General features: G+C 41.2%; 1 pseudogene; it reads left to right on the top strand.

Moving 5' to 3' along the window:
• Positions 1-21,550, top strand: part of LOC137268840 (uncharacterized) — a 93,134-nt pseudogene that overhangs the window by 64,364 nt on the left and 7,220 nt on the right.

The following is a 21,550-nucleotide window of genomic DNA, read 5'->3' on the forward strand; positions in this document are numbered from 1 at the left end:
AATGCCCGGGTTGTCAGTCTGAATGATGAAATGTTTCCAGGTCGCACCTATGGTACCAATGACGAAATGGAGATGAAGAACAAGGAAAGATACTACCAGCTGCTGAGAGTGACCAATGCCCTGAACTTCACCTACACAATCAGGTCAAACGGTATCACTATTGAGGAAGACCCCCTCCTCCCAGGTCAGGTCAATGATGGCGATGTGGTTGGCTTTGACCTCGAGTTCTTCAGAACCAAGACAAAGATCAGTGCTAACTGGGATAACTTTGGCAGTGACACCTCTGTTGGTTCCGTAATTGCAGGTATGAAGCCAGTTAATTAACTGTAACCTTGACCATTAATACATGGATAAACACCATTTGTCACAACAAGCCAGCAGCTTCATTTTATAGTAATGGCTTGTGGGAACAGAATGTGAATGTCCCTCTTTCTCTTCACGTACAGTATGACGCAACTATCGGGAAGGAGTCGTCCTGCTCAATGACTTGGTTGACACATGTCATCATATTCCAATTGCGCAGACCACTGTCATGTTGTTGATCATTGTCTGGTCAGACTCAAATTATTTACAGACCGCTGTCATGTTGTTGACCATTGTTGGTCAGACTCAAATTACTTACAGACCACTATCATGTTGTTGATCATTGTCTGGTCAGACTCAAATTACTTACAGACCACTGTCATGTTGTTGACCATTGTCTGGTCAGACTCAAATTATTTACAGACCGCTGTCATGTTGCTGTAATATTGTTGAGTACGATGTTAAACAACCAACCAACTGTCCAATCAACTTTTTGGTTCATATGAGGGTTGCTCTTAACGTAACTTAAATCAAATCTTATTAACTCATCTCTAAGCTACTGAATATATCCAGGTCCAGTAAATGTTGTGACATCTGATTGAAAGAGTATCAGATCAATAATTCTGTCTGACTGTGTATTTGGTTCCAAATAATGTTCTGTTTGTTTTTCACCACCACAGTCAGCAATATTCCATCTATATGGTGGCAACCTGTAAATAATCGAGTCTGGACCAGACAATCCACTGATGAACATGTACCTATGCAATTGGGAAATAGTGATATCTCTTGCAATATGGAATGTTACTCATGGTTAACTGTTAAGTAGGATTCATGTATAAGCCTGTGGTAAAATGGAGTATCAATACGTAAATGTGAGCATGGGATATGTACAGTGTTGATGTGCAAACTACCCCTAACAATACCCTTTGCACAATCATGTTGTGCTGTGTTTCAGAGAATGTAGTTCCTCAGGGCCGTGCAGGAAAGTCATCAAGCCAGGATGTGATTTACTATGAGGTTGCAGTAGGAACCGACCGGCGCTTCCCCCAAACACGTGACAACATCGTGCCCTTTACAAACGTGGGCCTCAACAAGACCGTGACCTTCTTTGACCTTGACCTAACTCCAGTGACTACCATCTATTACTTCACTGTCCGAGCACACAGTAGTTCTGGATCTAAGGCAGAGGTCACTTCTAATGGCTTCTCTGTTGGTTTTGATGGGGGAGTTATAGGTAAGTTCTTGGATCATTGATAAGAAATAACAGTGTGTGAGTTTACTTCTAGGCCATGTTCAGCAATATTCCAGCTATATGGCATGATATGTTCAAAGTTAGATAAAATAGGAAAACCTGGATTATTTAGAGACTTTTGCCGTATGGCTGGGATATTGCTGAGTGTGTAGTTAAACAGCAAAGAAAACTCACTTACTAGCCCATCCAGGTGTGAAATAACTGCCTTGACTGACAACTGTTTTCTTGTTTCTTCTTCAGCTGGGACTATAGAAATGAAGAACTTTGTTAATATGAACACGATGTTGGAGGTACCATGGGATGGGTTCGAATCCAAGATCGGGATGATGATGTATTATGTGGCTTTGTCAAACAATACCAACGCCATGGAATACAAATGTGGACAATTTGTGAGTGGTGATTGTGACTGTGGCTCTTATATTTAATGTAACAATCGTGTGAGAAATTACCATTCAATCACAATAAACATATCAGATAGTGACACTGGCAGGCACTTACATAAAACTGTTGTGTAAGAAATTGCCAATCAGTTGCAGTAAATATATCTGATAGTGACTCTGGCACTTGTATTTAGTCAAACAATGGTGTAAAAAATCGCCATTCAATAAATACCTGTTTGCAGTGTTGTCAGAATTAGGAATATCCAATAATTTTTGTTTTCATATTCATTATCACATACCGGTATACATCACGCTATTCGAAAACATTTATTGGCCTTAACATGAGATATTAACAGTTGTAATAACTGAACATCTGTATCCTATAAAAATGATAATAATTTCAAATCACCATTAGCAACGTAAAATCACCATGGCAGTTACTGGCTTGCTCATCTTTTGGTTGCTTTCAACAGTGGTGTTCCAGTGAATAGAAGTAATAACAAATCGGGTTGGATTCACCATGAGTTCAGTCTTGTTGGCTCCAAAATTATGGTCTTGATGAGGGCAATGCTTAACAGATCACTTTGGTCACATCAGGCTGACTTGTAACATAACTGGAGTAATGATCACAGCAACATTAAACACAACTCACTCACTCACTCGCTTCTCAAACGTCAGCAACAAAATCAATTCAGTATTTTAAAACTTCATTTTCAAATGGGACAATTTGTTAAACCAACTCATGTGATGTTGCAGATGGAGCGCGGATCAATGACTGATGAAACAAGGTTATCTTTGTTTAATGTTATCGACATCCAGAATGTTGGCACGGATACCTACAAGAAATTCAACAATTTGACTCTGGCACAGAATGGCGAATATTATGCATGGGTCATTGGTAAGTCTCACTTTTACGAAATATTGTTCCAGATTTTTTATATTCTTCTTTAAAGAGATGTTCCAGGGGTACATGTAAGTACTTTCTGCACCTGAAAATGTCATATGACAGTTGTATTGATGTTTTAATGAAAGATTGTGTAATGAATAATGTTTTTTAATGTCTGACCATTTAAACACATATGCCACATCAAACTTGCTCCAGATTTTTGTTTTATTACTTATTTGATTAATTGACATATTTGTGGCCTTCCTTGTTTGGTTTAACTGAACTGTATTTCTCACTCTAGGTGCTGACAAGGCCGGTGAGTGCAACATGACTTACCACAAATTCAGGGTGGACATCACCCCACCAACACAAGGCAAGATCAGAACAGGGCCCTACTACGATCTGGTAAGCTATACTGCTCAGTAAAGTTATGTCATTTGTAAACATCCAGAAATTATTCTCCAGGACTCTGTTCCTGAGAGCAGTTATAGCGCTACGATAGTTGCAACTCCAATACTTTAACCTAGACTTGTTTCTGTCCTAGTGCTATGACAGAGCGAGGAGCGGGGCCCAGGACTGATTATTTTAACCATTGTATATTATATAAGACAGTCTTACTTGGAATTGATACTGAACAGAGTTGTTATTTCATTTGTTTTGACAGAAAAATGTAAGAATGGCAGAATCAGTGTAGTTGGAAAATGCTAAAACTAGGAGTGATTATGATTTCATAATACCATTTTAGAAAGAAAGATGTAAATATCATGAGATAATTATACAATATCCACTTTACCCAGAACATTACATTTAAGGTTACACTTTCTTAGTAAACTACAAATTCTAGTACTTTTTGGGGCTGAGCCCGATCTAGGATTCAAACCCACGCCCTTAGAGTCAGGCACCTAATTACCAGTACTGTATACAGCCAGCCATCTAACCCACTCAGCCACCGTGACTTCCTGTATTTACATCATCTTTGATTTATGACTTATGACCTCCATCAAAATGGTTATTTTTTATTGTTCAACTTGATTTTGCATACATTTTGATAAAAGCGGCAAACTCACTCGTTTGTATCCTAGGTGGCCAGTTACGCCGCCAGCAGCCGAAGTCTCCATGCCTACTGGAAGGATTACAGCGATGAGGAGTCTGGGCTGCGATGCTACCATGTGTCCTTGGTAAAGCATGCGACCTGTCAAGATGGCGCAGTGGAGGAGGTGGTGGTACCAAGCATTGAGATAGAAGCAGAGTACAACTCATACAAATTCATAGATATCAACATGGAGGTCAGTGGTGATTCATACATAATTCACACATGGTAGCCAAGAGATTAATGGGTTCATATATCACGATTAAGACACAGGCTGCATTCCCTTCATTGGGTACATTATCTGAAACCCATTTGTGGTATCACCTGCCATGATATTGCTGGAATATTGCTAACAGCAGAACACATCACTCACTCACTCACTCACTCACTCACTCACTCACTCACTCACTCACTTGTATGAAAATGGCCATGACATTTATGCAGCGCAAGGGTGATATGTATCCAAGAGGTTAAAGTGCTGACTCATCACAGTGAAGACTTGGGTTAGATTCCTTTCACAGGTACAATTTGTGAAGCCCAGTTCTGGTGTCCTGAACATATTGCAGAAATATTTTTAAAAAGTGATCTAAAAAAGTAAAATCTAAATCTGACCGTTAGCAGCTTAATGATGTCAAAATTGTGACATTCAGTACCTCCCTAACATGCCCAATCAAGCAGTCTGTGTTGTTCTCTAGTAAAGACTTACTAGGGGAGATGAGTTATGAAATAACCAGTCTTAAATTCTAAAAGTCTAAAACTTATCTAAAATTCTTTCATGACAAATTTGAACATTTTTTTTAAACAAATGATTACTGGTAGATGTACCTTTACCGGGACTAAAACTAGGATCAAAGATCAAAGACTAAGGTCAAAAGTAAGAACAAGGTCTGTTTTAAATTAATGAATTTATTAAGAAGTAAATTCTTAAGCTAGAGAATTAAGGACAGTGTACTGCTTTGGTTACTCGTGTATGTACCAGTGTGGTTTTGATGGTGAAACCCACTTAAAATGGCATCCCAGTCATTGTGGGGAATTAGCCAAGAGTCTTATGTCTCAAAATATGTCTCAAAATATGTCTCAAAATGCTTGTTACAATTTTTATTTACAAGCATGTAACAGAACTCATTATGTATTTTTTCCTATCCTGTAACCTGCCTTGTTTGTTGAACAGAGCAACACGCCATACATAGTCCGACTTACGACTGAGAACAATGCAGGACTGAGGAGTGTAACTGACTCCCCTCCAGCTTTGTTCGACAGCTCCGTCCCTACCCCAGGGAGAATCGTGGATGGGGTGGACTTTACAAAGGATATAAGCTGGATCGGAACTACTAGTGAGGTTAAAGGTCAGTGACATACACATTTGTACAGTTGAGAATTTGCCGTGACAAACGATGTAAGAAATCCCCTGTGAACCAGCAAAACAGAATAAAGACAAGTCTAAAACATTCATATACTGTATTATTAGGTCTAAACAAGAGAGCAAGTTATACAAGGTCAATCTCACAATACCGATTTCAAATACAATACAAATGAGACCAAATCCAAGGCCATGGGTCACAAAATATAATGTAGCAAACTCACCAAAGTCTTAGTGTGAGAGAGAATGTTAGGCAGATGTAACACAGACCTGACGGTGGCTATGAAGATGAAGCGTCGGCAGCGATTGATGATGATCCTCCAGTGAATGTGAATGTGTGTCCTCCTCCAACATGGCAGCTAGCCTTGATATATATACTCAGTCATTTTCCGAAAGTTCGTGCACGTACGACCATCGCCAACACTGTAGAAATCTCTAGCAGTCTCCCAGAAGTAGCAAATGGGAAACCAAGGGCAGATAATTTCCGGACAGCCTGCTACCAAAATCGGAGAAATGCTGACCATCTAGTATACGATATGTGACCCATCGTAATTATTGTTCAAAACACTAAACGTTGTGACCCAATAATAATTATTACTTCATTAATAACAAAATACACAAAAATACACACTCGTAACAACATCAGGTAAAAGAATTTGTATTGTGCCATACACAAGATACAGCAGGATGCTTTCAACATTGAAGTGTTGTTCTTCTTTAAGAAAGTATGCTGAAATCATTTTTGAACTATTAGAGCGACAGGCCTAAAATACTTCCTTGCTGAAACCGTGAGACGTATCAGCACTAGTGTTTGAAATAATTGCCAGCCCAGTGCCATTTGTCATTGTTTCCTCTTCTTACGATATCTTACAGCTTTTACTTCCTGTTATTTCAGCAATTTGCACATTGGAATATCAATACTAGTTGTTAACAAATGAAAACATCTCTCTGCACCATAGGATTGTCTAGCTGAGTTTATGGAATCATTGCTAGACTGTGTAGAGTGTAGTCTGTTTTAGTTTTTATTCATTTGAATTTAACAAAATGGGCAAGCAGATTTCAATCAGGGCCTGTAGATTTTACAGCCTGCTGGTGGCAGCTGGCCCTGATGGCCAGCTGGCAAATTAAAGTATTGCAAACCGTGATCTGCACCGTCTCAGTTAGGTTGTAAGGATCGGTGTGGTAACTTAGTGGTAATGGTGCTTGCTCATCATGCTGAAGTCCTGGGTTTGATTCCCCACACGGGTACAATATGTGAAGCCCATTCCTGGTGTCCCCATATTGCTGGAATATTGCTAAAAGTGGACTTAAACTAAACTCAGTCGTGGCTTGGAGGTAATAATGGTCAGCCCGAACATGGTGATTCCATGTTGAAATCAGGTGGTCATATTTAGTTACTGTTGTACAGTGATACTTTGCATCTCTGTGATGGTATGGATCTTTGTCCACAATGTCTGGAGCAGACTCTATGTCTTGACAGGCCTCTCTCATAGCTGGAATAGTTATGTACTGCAGCATTAAATAACAACACATATACTATCACCGAAGTCATCACTATCAATGCTGCAATATTACATTTGGGCTGGACTAATGCCAGTCATTCACGAAATATGCAGCCATTGCTGTTCTTCTGAAAACTGATTCAGTTCACTACTTATGGAAAGGAAAAGCGGAAAACACAAAATTATTTACTATTGCTGTAAAACCAGATCTTATCACACTGGCACCATCTAGACTCATGCAGACAGTGTTAATACGTCATTGAAACAAATGAGCAGCATTTGAACCTACATTAACTGTGTTTGCAGGAACGTTCCTTCACCATCCAGTGCCTGACACGTCTGCCTGTCCAGTCCGACCAATCAGGTTCAGTGATGCAGGATGGAACTTTTTTGAGTCAAACCGCAACTTCGACAGCCGAAACACCAGTTTGAGCTTGACCTACAAAGCTGCCTATGTCAAACGGACTACCAGTGGCGACACCATGGACATTAAACTGACCAGAGACACCAAGAAGAGTGCCATGATATCTGGAACCTACTACAGAGACGCTGACCTCGTCAATGGAGGAGAGTATGAGGTGCACAACTCATTTCACTTTCTGATATTCACTTGATGCAACAGTTGTTCAGCCTTTGTTTTAGATATGTTAAAATGTTGGAGCAAACATGAACGGAAAATTCATGGCGATTCAGGTCGTAGGTCATAGTGTTCTTCAAAACATCTCTGCTCACAATTAAGTGCTGCCTTTAATTCTGCTACACCAGTGCTTTCCATGTTAAATGATAGCAAAGGTGGGATATTTCAAGATTTTAATGTGCTGGATAAAAATACACTTGAATCAAATGCCTTTGCTCCGAGAGCTTCCTACACAACTTGCACCTGCCCATGATGAGTTGACACCTGTGAGGGAAGTGATAATAAAGAATGTAACATTTCTTGCAGTTTTCTATCAAGTCTGCGAAAGGTGATGGCAAGGTTGTGACCAGTGTTCTGTTCTGGGACGGCCCTGAGGACTACATCATTGACTACGACTACACCCCTGTGCCTCCATGGGAGGACAGCAACTGCGGCTGCTGCTTTGTCGACCCAGTTCCAACTGTAAGTCAACTTTGTGATTACAAAGACAGTAATGGAATCATTCAGATAAGTTGTAAGACTGAAGTGAAGGGTGGTCAAATATATGAAATCACAGAGCAGGAGAATATCTGTGTGTCGTTGCCAACACACCCCACCTTTAAAGATCCGGTTAGAAATTTGGTCAGTATCTACACTTGATCATTTGTGAATGGTTACCTCACATTCATCACTGGCCATTATCAGGTCAAGATATTCCGTCAACATTGTCAACTTGTTGCATGTTGTTTATCAGTCTAAACTTTGAGAGGTGTCAAGTTCTTTTGCTTCTCACTCTTATCTTATAATGTACCTCAAGGAATATTAATTGATCATGATATGTCTGTTTTCTCAACCAGAGTTGCAAATGCAATTGTACAGTGTACAAAAAAGTGAAAGAAATCAACAGGAGCCTGTCGAAGCGGTCTGTTGTTGGTGATGATCCTGCTGTAGAGTATGAAGTAGTCAAGTTGACGAAGGAGGAAAAGGAATCCTTAAAGAAGACGGACTCCATCACAGATGGTGTTGAAGTAGCTCAAATAATGAGGGAGCCAAGAAGTTCTTGTGGACTGCAGATATTTGCAGGTGAATCTTTGACAAAATTGACAGACTTTATTAAAAACAAGTTCTCTTTTTTCGTGAAATGCAACTGTTAGATACAACTTCTTGTGTCCGTGTCAGACAGGAATGTTGACTTTAAAACTGACACACACAGATTTAGTCAGTAACAGTGGAAAAATAACACTTCAATCCTGATAATACCAAAATTAGCTGTTGATTTAGAAATAGAATGTTCCATGTCAGCAAATAAGTCATTGAGTGTAATCTTACAATTTACCACCCCATCAATACTTTGTCCTTCCATTTCCGGGATTTCTACAGCAGGGAGTCAGGTGCCTTACCTGATTTCTGTCGCTGTGATATAACTGGAATATTGCTGATTGTGACATAAAACAGTAATCGCTCATTTATTCCATAGTGGATGTAGTTTAATGCCACATTCAGTCACAATATCAGTGAACTAGAACTGGTCTTCTGGCGAATATTTAACGAACCTTTTGAAATGGTGATAATTACTCTCGTTAGTCTGACATTCTCGGATTCCGACTTGTGCATACCAATCAAGCAACTGATTATTGTAAATACATTGGGATCAGTTGCTCCTACCTGCTGACTTGGGTGACACAGGTCATTGTATCCCAATTGTTGTTGGTAATGGGATTGTCCCTTCCAGACTCAACATGTCATCATTTCCCAAACAGCTTGAGGATTTACTCATAAAATCATTGATTTGATTGGTTTAGACTTGACTCTTTACAAGCAAGTGGAATAGTGCTGAGTGTGGTGTGAAAAATACAACCAATTGATTTCACAGATGATGAGGACATGATGTTCCCATTTTTCAGTCGATGTGTCAGACATGTTATCTGACACAAAAGACACACCTGCTTCCACCAAACTGAACTGAATGTGATACCATAATATAAGAATAGTATTTAAGAGTGTTAAGGTTACATGTATGTGAATAAGACCAAGTGCCAAACTACATCAAACAAAAATAAAAAACAAAAGTTTCCTTTTCGGTGAATGTGTCATTGATATGAATGTGATTGACTTGTGATTTGACTTCAATGTTTCATTCTCTGTTCTTCCCAAAGGTGGAGATAAACCAGGAAGATTGGTAGCTTGGTGCAGTTATGCTGATCTGTTGAATATACCAATGGTGGATGTGCGAGATCTCAATATAGACCCATCGGCCTCATACCATCACTACAGCATCAGCTTCTTCATTCAGAGACCAGAAGCTCGGGACACCGAGGTAAGCTTTGTCAAATTTTCACTCACAATGAAGTTGACTATATTAGTCAGATGACACTGTTCATTGAGCATGGCGTTTGATTCCTTGTATTCATGGATCAGCTGGTTCAGATGCTGAATTTACTTGGGTTGCGATTGTTTTGTTTGTCAGAGGTGAGCAATGTCAGTTGTTATCTCCAAGTAAACTTGTTTATAGGGTTCAGATGACACTGTTCATTGAGCATGGCGTTTGATTCCTTGTATTCATGGATCAGCGGGTTCAGATGCTGAATTTACTTGGGTTGCGATTGTTTTGTTTGTCAGAGGTGAGCAATGTTAGTTGTTATCTCAAGGTAAAGTTTAGGTGGCACTGTTCATTGAACATGGCATGACATTTGACATTCCAATGTCTGTGCAAAGACTGTTTGGTACAACGGCACCCTGGCTGTAACAGCCACAGGGAGTATTTGCTTAAAATCTGACTGACTGCTGTATCTGTCTTCAACAGCTTACATGGTGCATGGCAATCTACATGGATGGGGATTTAATATCGGAACAGTGTGGTATTCCCCATCTTTCCCCCCAAACTAAACTCTACATGGGCGTATGGAACCACAAGAACTATATTCCTGAAACCAGCAGAGATGCGGAGGGAAAGATTCAGGTGTGGAGCACAGAGGCATCTTTCCGAGATCTCGTCATGCCGCCGGAGAAAGACAAGCTGTGTCGCTATGGTGACCCTTTCAAAGGAGGCAATAATGCCATCATTCAGTACGAGGCTGCTATAGGATCTGCCACTGGTTTATCAGATGTGGTGGACTTTCAGCCGGTAAGATCTGAAATACGCAGTAATGCAAACATTTAAACCCGTAATGTTGATTATTCTGAGTGAGTGTTTGAGAGAGATTTGTTTTCATGCCAGTGTTAGCAATATTGCAGCAATATCAGCACAGGCAACACCAGAAATGGGCTTCACACAATATACCCATGTGGACAGTTTCAGCCCAGATATTTGGCATGGCAGCCAAATACTTTAACTACAAGGCTACCCTACCGCCCCCTGATTATTATAAATGAACAATATCTGGGAATTATCTGGAGTATTAGTAGAATTTGGTAGAATGAGATCTGCATTCTTAATGATGTCACAACCACTTGCCACAGATCAGTGTTCATTCTGTTTAGCACTGGATTGTCTGGTCAAAATTATTCACAGACTAGTACTATCTTCATAGCTGGAATATTAGAATGGAGCGTTAATAAACAAACAAACAAAAATCTACACCTCACAATGACTCATGCTTATATGTTTATCTACTCCCTCTCTGTGACTGATACTGGCACACTTGAAATCCCCTGAAGTTCTTCTTTGAAGACAACGTACAGTCTTGCTTACCCACAAGTAGCCTCCCTTTGTGGTTTGGTGCCCTTTTCAGTCACATTCCCTTTGTGCTGTGTAATAATGTATATTGTTGATTATAATCCTCAAATTCTTGTAGTGTGTTTAAAAGGGATTAGGTGTAGCAAACTGTGGTTATTTCACCTAAAACTAGAGGATTTCTTAATTTAGGTACATACTCCCTGCATCCCATGCCTGAAGCCATGCGATGTGTACACCTGTGACAGCGTCTGTGACCACTCCACCACCAGCCAAGTGATCATCTCCCTTACCAACCTCACTCTCACAGAAACGTCCCTTGTTGATAATGAATTCAAACCAGTCATTTACTACCTGACAGGTAAGAGGTGTTTTGTACTTCAGTTTTCAACGAGTTGTCCGTTTTACCTAGTTTTGAAATAATGTCAACAAAATATAATGCTGTCCTCTGGCCCCAACACGCCCCAGTCTTGCTACCACTACCCATCAACACATTCCGTCAAGTATGAATGAATATTGGCAAACAAGGATAAGTTGAGTCAGGGCAGGGATATCTGTTACGAGAAGTTGGCAGTGGGTGCACGGCAATGAACAAACCCATTTCGTCCATGAAATGGAGAACAGATGTAGAAAGTATATGTGCAGTTCCTGAAGTTGATGCTGCATGTAGATGCTCCCGCCTTGCTCATAAGACTCTCACATGGTCAGGGTAGCAAGCCAGTAACACACTACACTTGGTTGCTGACAACTTGGGACCCCCTTGCCCACAATGGCATGCACCAGTGGGCAGCACTCCTACATGCTAATGAAGGTCAGTTGTCAGGTATATGCTCAACTTATGCTTGTTTGCCAGGAGTTCTGCATAATGCAAGGTTTTTTTTAAAAAGAATATTAATTGTGGCTTGTCTTGCTTTGGATACTTATGTTACAGTTATGTTACTGTCCATATTTCAAAATGCCCTTTTAATGAAAGGCTGACCTCCTGTTGTTGCAGTGAAGGCAGTATTAGGTTCTGGGGCATCTGCCATTTCCTCATCTGATGGCTTCTACGTTGACACAACGCCGCCAGTCTTTGAGGAGGACGTCCTCTTGTACTTTGACGTGTCTCAAGGCGAGTTCACCCCTGTCAAGTACCAGGGGTCAAATGATACAATCAAGGCAGTTTGGAAGTGTAGTGACAACACAAGTGAAGTTGTGGTAAGCTTTTCTAATCTGATCCTCACATTCTGTTATATTTTACCCAAATAATTGTAATGCGGTTAAGATCAGGACATAAAAAAAATCTACACCTGGGAATGTCCTTGGTATTGTACTTGGCACTGTAGTTTGAGCATAGACTCACCAACTGAAGAAAACTTTATTAAACTAAACTAAACTTTTTTCTCTCAAGAATGCTGTAGTTTAATGCACAAAAAACCCAGTTATGAGCTTTGTCAAAAACATTTGTTTCTCAGTGATCGTGATGGCCTGAAGCACTACAATTCCCTCTACAGAGTTGTGTCCCTTTGGTGACTCATACTAATAATAAAACTTCACCATTCTTTCAAAGACATGTCATAACTGGCTCATAAGGTCAAGACATGTTAAACTGCCATGAACGCATTTCTGGTCACACAAGGTAGATAGTCTGACAGGGTCGTAGGGCTGGTCAAGTGCATTTAATCATTCCTGTTTGGATGGGAACCTGTTCATAATATCACACATTAATTTGTTGTGACCAACATTTACAATTGTTTGGCATTATACCTCTTATGTTTAGATTAACACATTCTCTCCCGCTGACGTAGAGCATCAAGAAATGTACATACAATAACCAGTCGTCAGAAAATGCATCAGCTTTGAAAAGAGTCTCTCAAGGATTGAACATTGAACAACATCAGACCACCAAAGATTATGGTCTTTAATGTTTGTGAGCGGATATTTCATTAAACTTTCCTCGGCTGTATTTTTCTAGGATTACCAATGGTCTATTGGAACCACACCAGGGGGAAGTGACATCATGGAAGCGACTTCTAGTGGACAAAATCCTGGTGCTATCAAGAGTGGTCTCACCCTGGAACATAACACAACGTACTACATCTCTATCAACTGTACTAACGGGGGTGGACTGAAGACAAATTACATAGACTCTAGGGGTATTGATATTTTCCTTGTTTAGTTTAGTAGGTGCGTATAGACATAGATTATTGCAGGAGCTAGGGGACAGAATAAGACCCAGTTTTACTATGAGAGCCATCTAATGACAGTCAGATAATTGTAATCACATAATTGTAACCATGTTCTAGGCTTGATAGCACCATGGGTAAAGCAGAAAATGTATGAACTTCATCACTGGTTTTGTCCCAGATCACACTGACAAATAGCGATATATGCTTAATCCAGTTCAAGTCTATCTAACACACAAAATTAATTGTCACAAGAACGTGTGTCAGTGATCATGGCATTTCCTCTGAAGGTGTGACAGTCCTCCTTGAGCCTCCACCTGCTGAAGATGTCAACACAACAATAGAGGGAGCTGACTCCCTGGGTGACTCAGTCATGCCACCCAACTCTATGAAGACCCAGGACCAGAACTCTGTCAGTGCGTCATGGACTGTCAGTCCGGATGAATCAGTAAGGCGATATGGTGAGTGGGACACTGTCCAGTCTTGTTTTTAATGTTGTTTTTCTGTCGTATGATTCCACACTATCAGATTACTACTGTAGTTAGAGCTGCTGACACAGAAAGTCCACAATCTGAGATACGTATATATAATGAGTGTACTTAACTCAACAATATTCCAGCAATATGGTGGGAGTTGGTTAGTACTTAAATCTGGACCAAAGAATCCAGTGATCAACAGCATGAGCGTCGATCTACACAATCGGGATACTATGACATGTGTCAACCAAATCATCAAGCCTGACCAGCCGATCTCTTTAGTCACCACTTACGACAAACATGGGTTATTGAAGATGAGCTTTAACCCAGATATTCATATGTTTGTGAGTCAGAAGAGGACATGAAATGGATCAGGTCTTGCGACTTGGTTCATAGCATCTAAGTGTGCCCTGGTGACTCTTAATGCCAATCACTGGATTATCTGGTCCATACTTGATTATCACCAAAACCTGAATAATGTCGAGTGTTACTCAAACAACAAAGAAAAGAACTCGTCATTCACTCAAGTATCAAGAAAATACATTGTTTTCATTAATCTTTATGTCTTACTGTAATGTTTTGTGAACAGATTTCTGCGTGGGTAGTTCTGAGACCTCCATTAGTGATATCTTCCCCTGCACATGGGTTGGCTACAACATGTCTGGAACAGTCACCATCAAGGATGGTTTCTTGAAGATAGATGACATCAATGTTAGAAAGTTGAGTGAATACAGACCCGACTATAATGATACTATGAACTACACAGATCCCAGCGCCTTCACAATGCCACCAGGTACAGAGATGTTTATTTTCATGAAGCTTTGTAACGAGGCAGAGTTGTGCACAACGAAGCTCCTTGGTTCCTCGATCGTCGAGACGGACAAGTCAACGCTGGTGACATCTACAAATGGGTCATCGGTCACCGCTTCTATTGGAGGATCTGGAAGCACACGGAAGAAGAGGGCAACTGGGTATATCACTGTGCAGACGCCAGATGGTGAGTAGAGTCTATGAGAGAAACCTTTGTTGAAAGGTCTGAGACCGCATTAAGATCAAGTTCATGAGTCCAGTTTTAGGTGCTCTAATCTCATTAGCAATACATGAATTCTAGCAATATCATGACTAAGCACCAGGGACACCAGAAATGGGCTTCAAATATTGTACATTGGGAATTGAACCCAAGACTACAACTTGACAAGCAAAGACTATAAACACAAGTCTCTTTTTTCATGATTTCTAGAAGTACAATAACATTAACTGTTTGGCTTATATGCTAAAATGATCAGACAAGTCAGGTGAACCAATTTGTCCTAAGCACTGACTATCTGTGAGTAAATGTCATTTGCTTGTTTTCAGGGTTGATGCCTGGACAGAGTATTGTTTTAACCCAGTTGACAAAGCAGGATCTAGAAAAGGAATACAAATCTGATGCATCGACAGTGTTTGTTCCATATATCACCAACCCTGCCACATCTATGTCTGATCCAGCCTTCCTGGATAGGATTCTCAGACATCGAGTTAACTACAGTGACACCGACATCTCCTTCTCTGTCACCAGCGTTGGTGGTCTTGAGATGCCGGGTCCACTGTCTGTCACCTTCCCCTTCAGCCCAAATAACCAGGATGATGTCGCCATGTTGTTGCACTGGGATCCAGGTCGGTTGTTTGTTTTCTTTTTTAAAAATTGTACATATTAATAAAAGGCGCATATACATTAAGGTTGGAACTACCCCACCATCCCCACCATTTTATTTTGAGAAAAGTTGACATTGCTTGAACAAATTGCCGTAAAAATGTTTTTAAGACACATTTCAGATATTTTAGTGCAATCAATCAAGTAAACATGATGCCGTATACCTTTAACCAGTTCTCAAGGGGAACAAGAGACTGCTTTTTGGTTTGGGATATGTTCAAAAGTACCTTGACACCATACCTATGCGGTGTCGGACAAGAATACGAATTTTTGTCATGACATCAAGGATTGCTATTTTGACTTATTTTACCCATGTGGAGAATTCAACGCAGGCCGTCAGTGTGACAAGCAAATACTTTAAACACTAGGCTTTGTGATACATGCTATGACAATGTTTCTAAATGATAATGTCCTCTAGATTGCTATTAAAATGCAATGATGTTTTTGGAAAACCCCACCTTTTCACATCATTATCAAGTCTGTGTGATCGAAGGCGCTTGTTTTCCATTGTTCTCAAATCAGTGCTCTGCAATAGACTATGAATGTATCATTATGTGTCTTCATTTTAGCCAAGCAGAAATGGTTTCAAAGCAATGCCACATGCAGATTTGAGTCAAACACTGAAGTCCGCAGTTCAGCTACCTCCCAGATAACAGTCAAGGTAAATCATGACTTGGTGAATGTGATTGCTTGTTGTGTTCTGGGGCTAGGATGAGTCCGTATCTGCTGCCCAGGCTCCAAGCACCTTTTACCCAGAACTGTACAATTACAGCTTGACAAGTATTAGATGCGCGACAACCTGACAAATGACCCGATTTGCATATATGGGAAGGCCCTCCAGAACATTACATTTGAAACAAGAGGGAAGCAGGTTATTGTCCAATATTGAAAAGTTCAATTTCCTTGTACGAATCGTGTTTTGATTCTTATATCATACTACTGGACACGCGTTAAGCAGAAGCGGCATTGAGTTCGCGACACGGTCTGCGTGTATTGCACGTGCATAATCCCTGATCTACCTCATGTACCTCTAGCAACCAAGCGTATTTGTCTACATTCCCTGCCCCGCCTACTTGTCACTAACACATTTACTGCACAGGCTCATACAATACGTGTCAAACAGTAACTGCAGTTGTACAGAGCTGGGTTAGAATTTGTCTTCAGCAACTCATGTTTGTCATAAGAGGTGACTTACAGGATCAGTGAACATACTCAGTACCTTAGTTGACACGTGTCAATTGTTTGTAGAGGTTTTTCAGTAACATATTTATGTTACTGTCTGATATTCTTATTCTTGGCTACACACCAAGGAGAGTGAGTGAGTGAGGTTTGTTTAACACGCTTTTATCAATATTCCTGCAATAACGTAACAAGGGGCACCAGAAATAGGCTTCACACACAGTTACCATGTGGGGAGTTGAACCTGGGCCTTTGACATGGTGAATGCTTTAACCGCTAGGCTATCTCACTGCCTCACATGCAGGTGAACTTCAGTGCTGATTTCACTATTTGTATACTTTTTCAGGTTTGCAATACCAGGACAACTGAATCATCCAGCAGTTCATCCAGTGACACTTTCTTCAGGCATGAAACACTGTTTGTAGTGACCAATGTCCGTGCATCCATACCTAACAACCCACCACAGTTGACCTCCACAACCTCTGTCACAATGGAAGAAGATTCTGGTAGGTTTTTATTTCCTTAAGCACATCTCAATCAGGAAGTTAAATTTACACCATTTATGAAGTTCTTTACTGCCACCCTGTAAATGTAAAATAATCTGTTGACTTCGACTAACTGAAAATGAGCATTTGAAAAAACACATGCATTGTCAGAAGATCAGTGTGACTGATTATTTTTAAAAACAAAACAAAAAACACCTCGGTAATATTTCTAAAATAGAAATTTTAAAAGGGGGTCGATTTCAACCCAAACTGATCACTTTTGCAAGGCAGTCAAAAGATTTTATATGTACAAAAAGTGTATAAAACCTGTACATGCTTAACAGAGATCTTGTTCAAATATAAGTGATCATCTGCGCTGATGTAAATACAGGGCAAACATGTATATCTATGTTCACCTTGCAATGAAGGGGTACCCGGTAGGATGTGGTGATGTGACTGTTGATGTTCTTGCTCCTCCAAAGGCAGCTTAGGTTGTAAATGTTTCAGGCTGTTGAGAGTCTAGTTTGAATGAAGACTGATGACTGACTGGAGTAATAATTTCACATTTTGAGGATGGGCTCAGCAATGTTCCTTGTTCTTGTGTAGGGATAGCCTAAATGGTTATCAACCAATCTGTGTATGAGTAGATTATATTGACTAGCTGTGCCTTCTTTTCAAGGCACCCTGATCTACCAGCTGTCAGGTGTTGATCCTGATGGGGACACGGTCAAGTTTAAAATCAACCCATCATCTGATGTAGCAAGTACCAGGGACCTGACACTGACTCCAAGTGGACTGTGAGTAATGGCTCCTGATAATGTAAGCAGGGGCTGGTGATGATGTGAGTAGGACTGGTGATGATGTTAGTAGGGGTGATGATGATGTGAGAAGCGCTGGTGGTGTAGGGTTGGTGATGGTGTGAGAAGGGCTGGGTTGGGTGTGAGTAGGCACAGGTAATGGTGTGAGTAGGGGCTTGTTTAGGTGTGAGTAGGGCTGGTGATGGTGTGAGTAGGCACAGGTGATGGTGTAAGAAAGGATGGTGATGGTGTGAGTAGGGCTGGTGATGGTGTGAGTAGGCACTGGTGATGGTTTGAGTAGGGGCTGGTGATGATGTGAGTAGGACTGGTATGGGTGTGAGTAGGGGCTGGCGATAAGTAGGGCTGTTGGGGCTATGAGTAGGAGCTGTTGATGGTGTAAGTAGGACTGGTGATAGTGTAAGTAGGGCTGGTTATGGTGTGAGTAGGCACTGGTGATGGTTTGAGTAGGGGCTGGTGATGATGTGAGTAGGACTGGTATGGGTATGAGTAGGGGCTGGCGATAAGTAGGGCTGTTGGGGCTATGAGTAGGAGCTGTTGATGGTGTAAGTAGGACTGGTGATAGTGTAAGTAGGGCTGGTTATGGTGTGAGTAGGACTGGTGATAGTGTAAGTAGGGGCTGGTGATGGTGTGAGTAGGACTGGTGATAGTGTAAGTAGGGGCTGGTGATGGTGTAAGTAGGACTGGTGATAGTGTAAGTAGGGGCTGGTGATGATGTGAGTAGGACTGGTATGGGTGTGAGTAGGGGCTGGCGATAAGTAGGGCTGTTGGTTCTATGAGTAGCAGCTGTTGATGGTGTAAGTAGGACTGGTGATAGTGTAAGTAGGGCTGGTTATGGTGTGAGTAGGACTGGTGATAGTGTAAGTAGGGGCTGGTGATGGTGTGAGTAGGACTGGTGATAGTGTAAGTAGGGGCTGGTGATGGTGTAAGTAGGACTGGTGATAGTGTAAGTAGGGCTGGTTATGGTGTGAGTAGGCACTGGTGATGGTTTGAGTAGGGGCTGGTGATGATGTGAGTAGGACTGGTATGGGTATGAGTAGGGGCTGGCGATAAGTAGGGCTGTTGGGGCTATGAGTAGGAGCTGTTGATGGTGTAAGTAGGACTGGTGATAGTGTAAGTAGGGCTGGTTATGGTGTGAGTAGGACTGGTGATAGTGTAAGTAGGGGCTGGTGATGGTGTGAGTAGGACTGGTGATAGTGTAAGTAGGGGCTGGTGATGGTGTCAGTAGGACTGGTGATAGTGTAAGTAGGGCTGGTTATGGTGTGAGTAGGAGCTGGTGATGGTGTGAGTAGGTCTGGTGATAGTGTAAGTAGGGCTGGGGATGGTGTAACTAGGACTGATGTGGGTATGAGTAGGGACTGGTGAAGATGTGAGTAGGGCTGGTGATGGTGTGAGTAGGAGCTGGTGATGATGTGAGTAGACACAGATGAGAGTTTGAGTAGGTGCAGGTGATGGTGTGAGTAGGGGCTGGTGATGGTGTGATGTGATGTGAATAAAAATTGCTCCGGTATCTAAATTTTATCCTGAAAATATTTTCAAAGTAACTGATGAATTCGACATTCGCTCAAACGCTCGCTCACTCACTGATGCCATGGCTGATGCAGCTTCATGCTCCTTCCAGCTTGACCTTCACACCGGCCTTGAACTACTACGGAACCTTCACTGTTCCGGTTGTGATTTACGAGGTGAATGTTGTGGACATCCCGGCTGCCTCCACCCTAGTCGACATCACCATAGCGGTCACAGCAGACAATGATGCTCCCAGCGTGTTTGCCTTCAGTGACGGAGTTAGCCTCATTCTGCCTGACCCAACTGCACCTATTATGGTGAGTGAATTTTGAGCAGGTCATGGGTAATTATGAAATACCAGAAATTGTACCAACACATTTTTGGATCTTCATTGCAGAATGAGGGCCCAGATGTTAAAGTGTTCGCTTATGATGAAGACCTCTGTTATATTTCAGGAACATTGCTACAAATGGAATAAAACCATATTCACTCACTCACTCACTCATGTCAGACTGTAGACAAGGTGACTTCTTCCCTCAAAAATTTGCTTCTCCTAAAGGCTGCAACGTCATGTCCAAAACTAAAATATTTATAGCATACTTTGACAGTTGACTTTAATTCTGCACCTGACTCTCCTTGGACATGGAATAAAATATTCTAATGGAAAAAAAAGGTATCGCATGAAAGAGCATGTGTTCCTTTTTTGTGTGTTTCTTCACAAGACTAGTATGACATAGCTTGTGAAGGAAACTGAAAAGGGAACACTTGTACTTTCATGTCATACCGTATTATTTTCCCTCAGTATATGTTTCATGGATTGGAATGCGTAAATAATTTGAAGTAACCTGTAAAGTCAGTTACCATTCAGTAATGATAGATTAAGTGACATGTTTTGGTTGAAGTGCTAGTGAAGGTGACTATCAGCTTTCATTTTTCTGTCGTATCCCTGTAATGTGAGACCAGCAAAGAAAGCAGACAAAGGGACCAAGTTAACTGAATTGTTTTATTTGGCTGTCTGTCCCTTCACCAGTGAACGAATCATCAAAACAGACCTCATGTATCTCAAAACAGAACAAAAATCACCAACATAGGAAAATAAACTTCAAAAACTGCTACAATATCCTCTAAAACTAAAAAAACACTTTGTAATGAAAAACTAATCACTATGATACCGGGATGTAGCGCATCAAGCCCCATTGTAGTAAGCTTCAAACCTATGTTCATGCTTCTCAGTGTTGGGCTTGCGATTCTGCACAAGAAACAAGTCATATATGCACATAATATGAATCACAATAATATCATATCTGAACAAGCGATGCAAAGCAGAAAAATATGCTTTTCACATTGTAAAACCAATGTATTATTGCTAAAAATAATATTCCCGGGATTCTTGATATCATCCACAAGATATACATTCCTCGAGGTTTATGTGAATTATGTCTCTGTATGTATGTGCTCGTACTTGCAGACGCTGATTGAACAGAATCTTGTCAACGACAGCTCCGTCACCTACAAGTGGATGTTTGGAGCTTATGATGTAGACCCCGCTGAGAATTTGACGATGTACTTCACACAGCCAAGCAATGGGACGCTCACTTATGATGACGTGTCGGCACAGGTGCCAAACTGCTCAGCAGAAACGGTAAGGATATTGAGTGAGTTTAGTTTGACGCTGCACTCTGCAATATTCCTGCTATATTGTGGTGCACTGTAAATAATTGAGCCTGGACCTGACAATCCAGTGGTCAACAGCATGAGCATTGATCTACTCAATTGGAATACGATGACATGTGTAAACAAGTCGGCGAGCCTGACCACCTGATCCCATTTCTCACCTTTTACGACGAGCTTAGGTTGCTTAAGGCCAATTCTAACCTGGCATTTCACGGGTCAGTAAAGGTGCTGACCTGCCTCTTGTAGGACTTTGGGTACTGCAGGGGGATAACACAAATGATAGCCATGGGTTACTTGGCTACTGGTGTGCATCTACAGCTACTTGGCCACTGGTGTACATCTACAGCTACTTGGCTACTGGTGTGCATCTACAGCTACTTGGCTACTGGTGTGCATCTACAGCTACTTGTGTACATCTACAGCTACTTGGCTACAGGTGTGCATCTACAGCTACTTGGCCACTGGTGTACATCTACAGCTACTTGGCCACTG

Source organism: Haliotis asinina, chromosome 16, assembly GCF_037392515.1.
Source record: "Haliotis asinina isolate JCU_RB_2024 chromosome 16, JCU_Hal_asi_v2, whole genome shotgun sequence".
NCBI classification, from domain to species: domain Eukaryota; kingdom Metazoa; phylum Mollusca; class Gastropoda; order Lepetellida; family Haliotidae; genus Haliotis; species Haliotis asinina.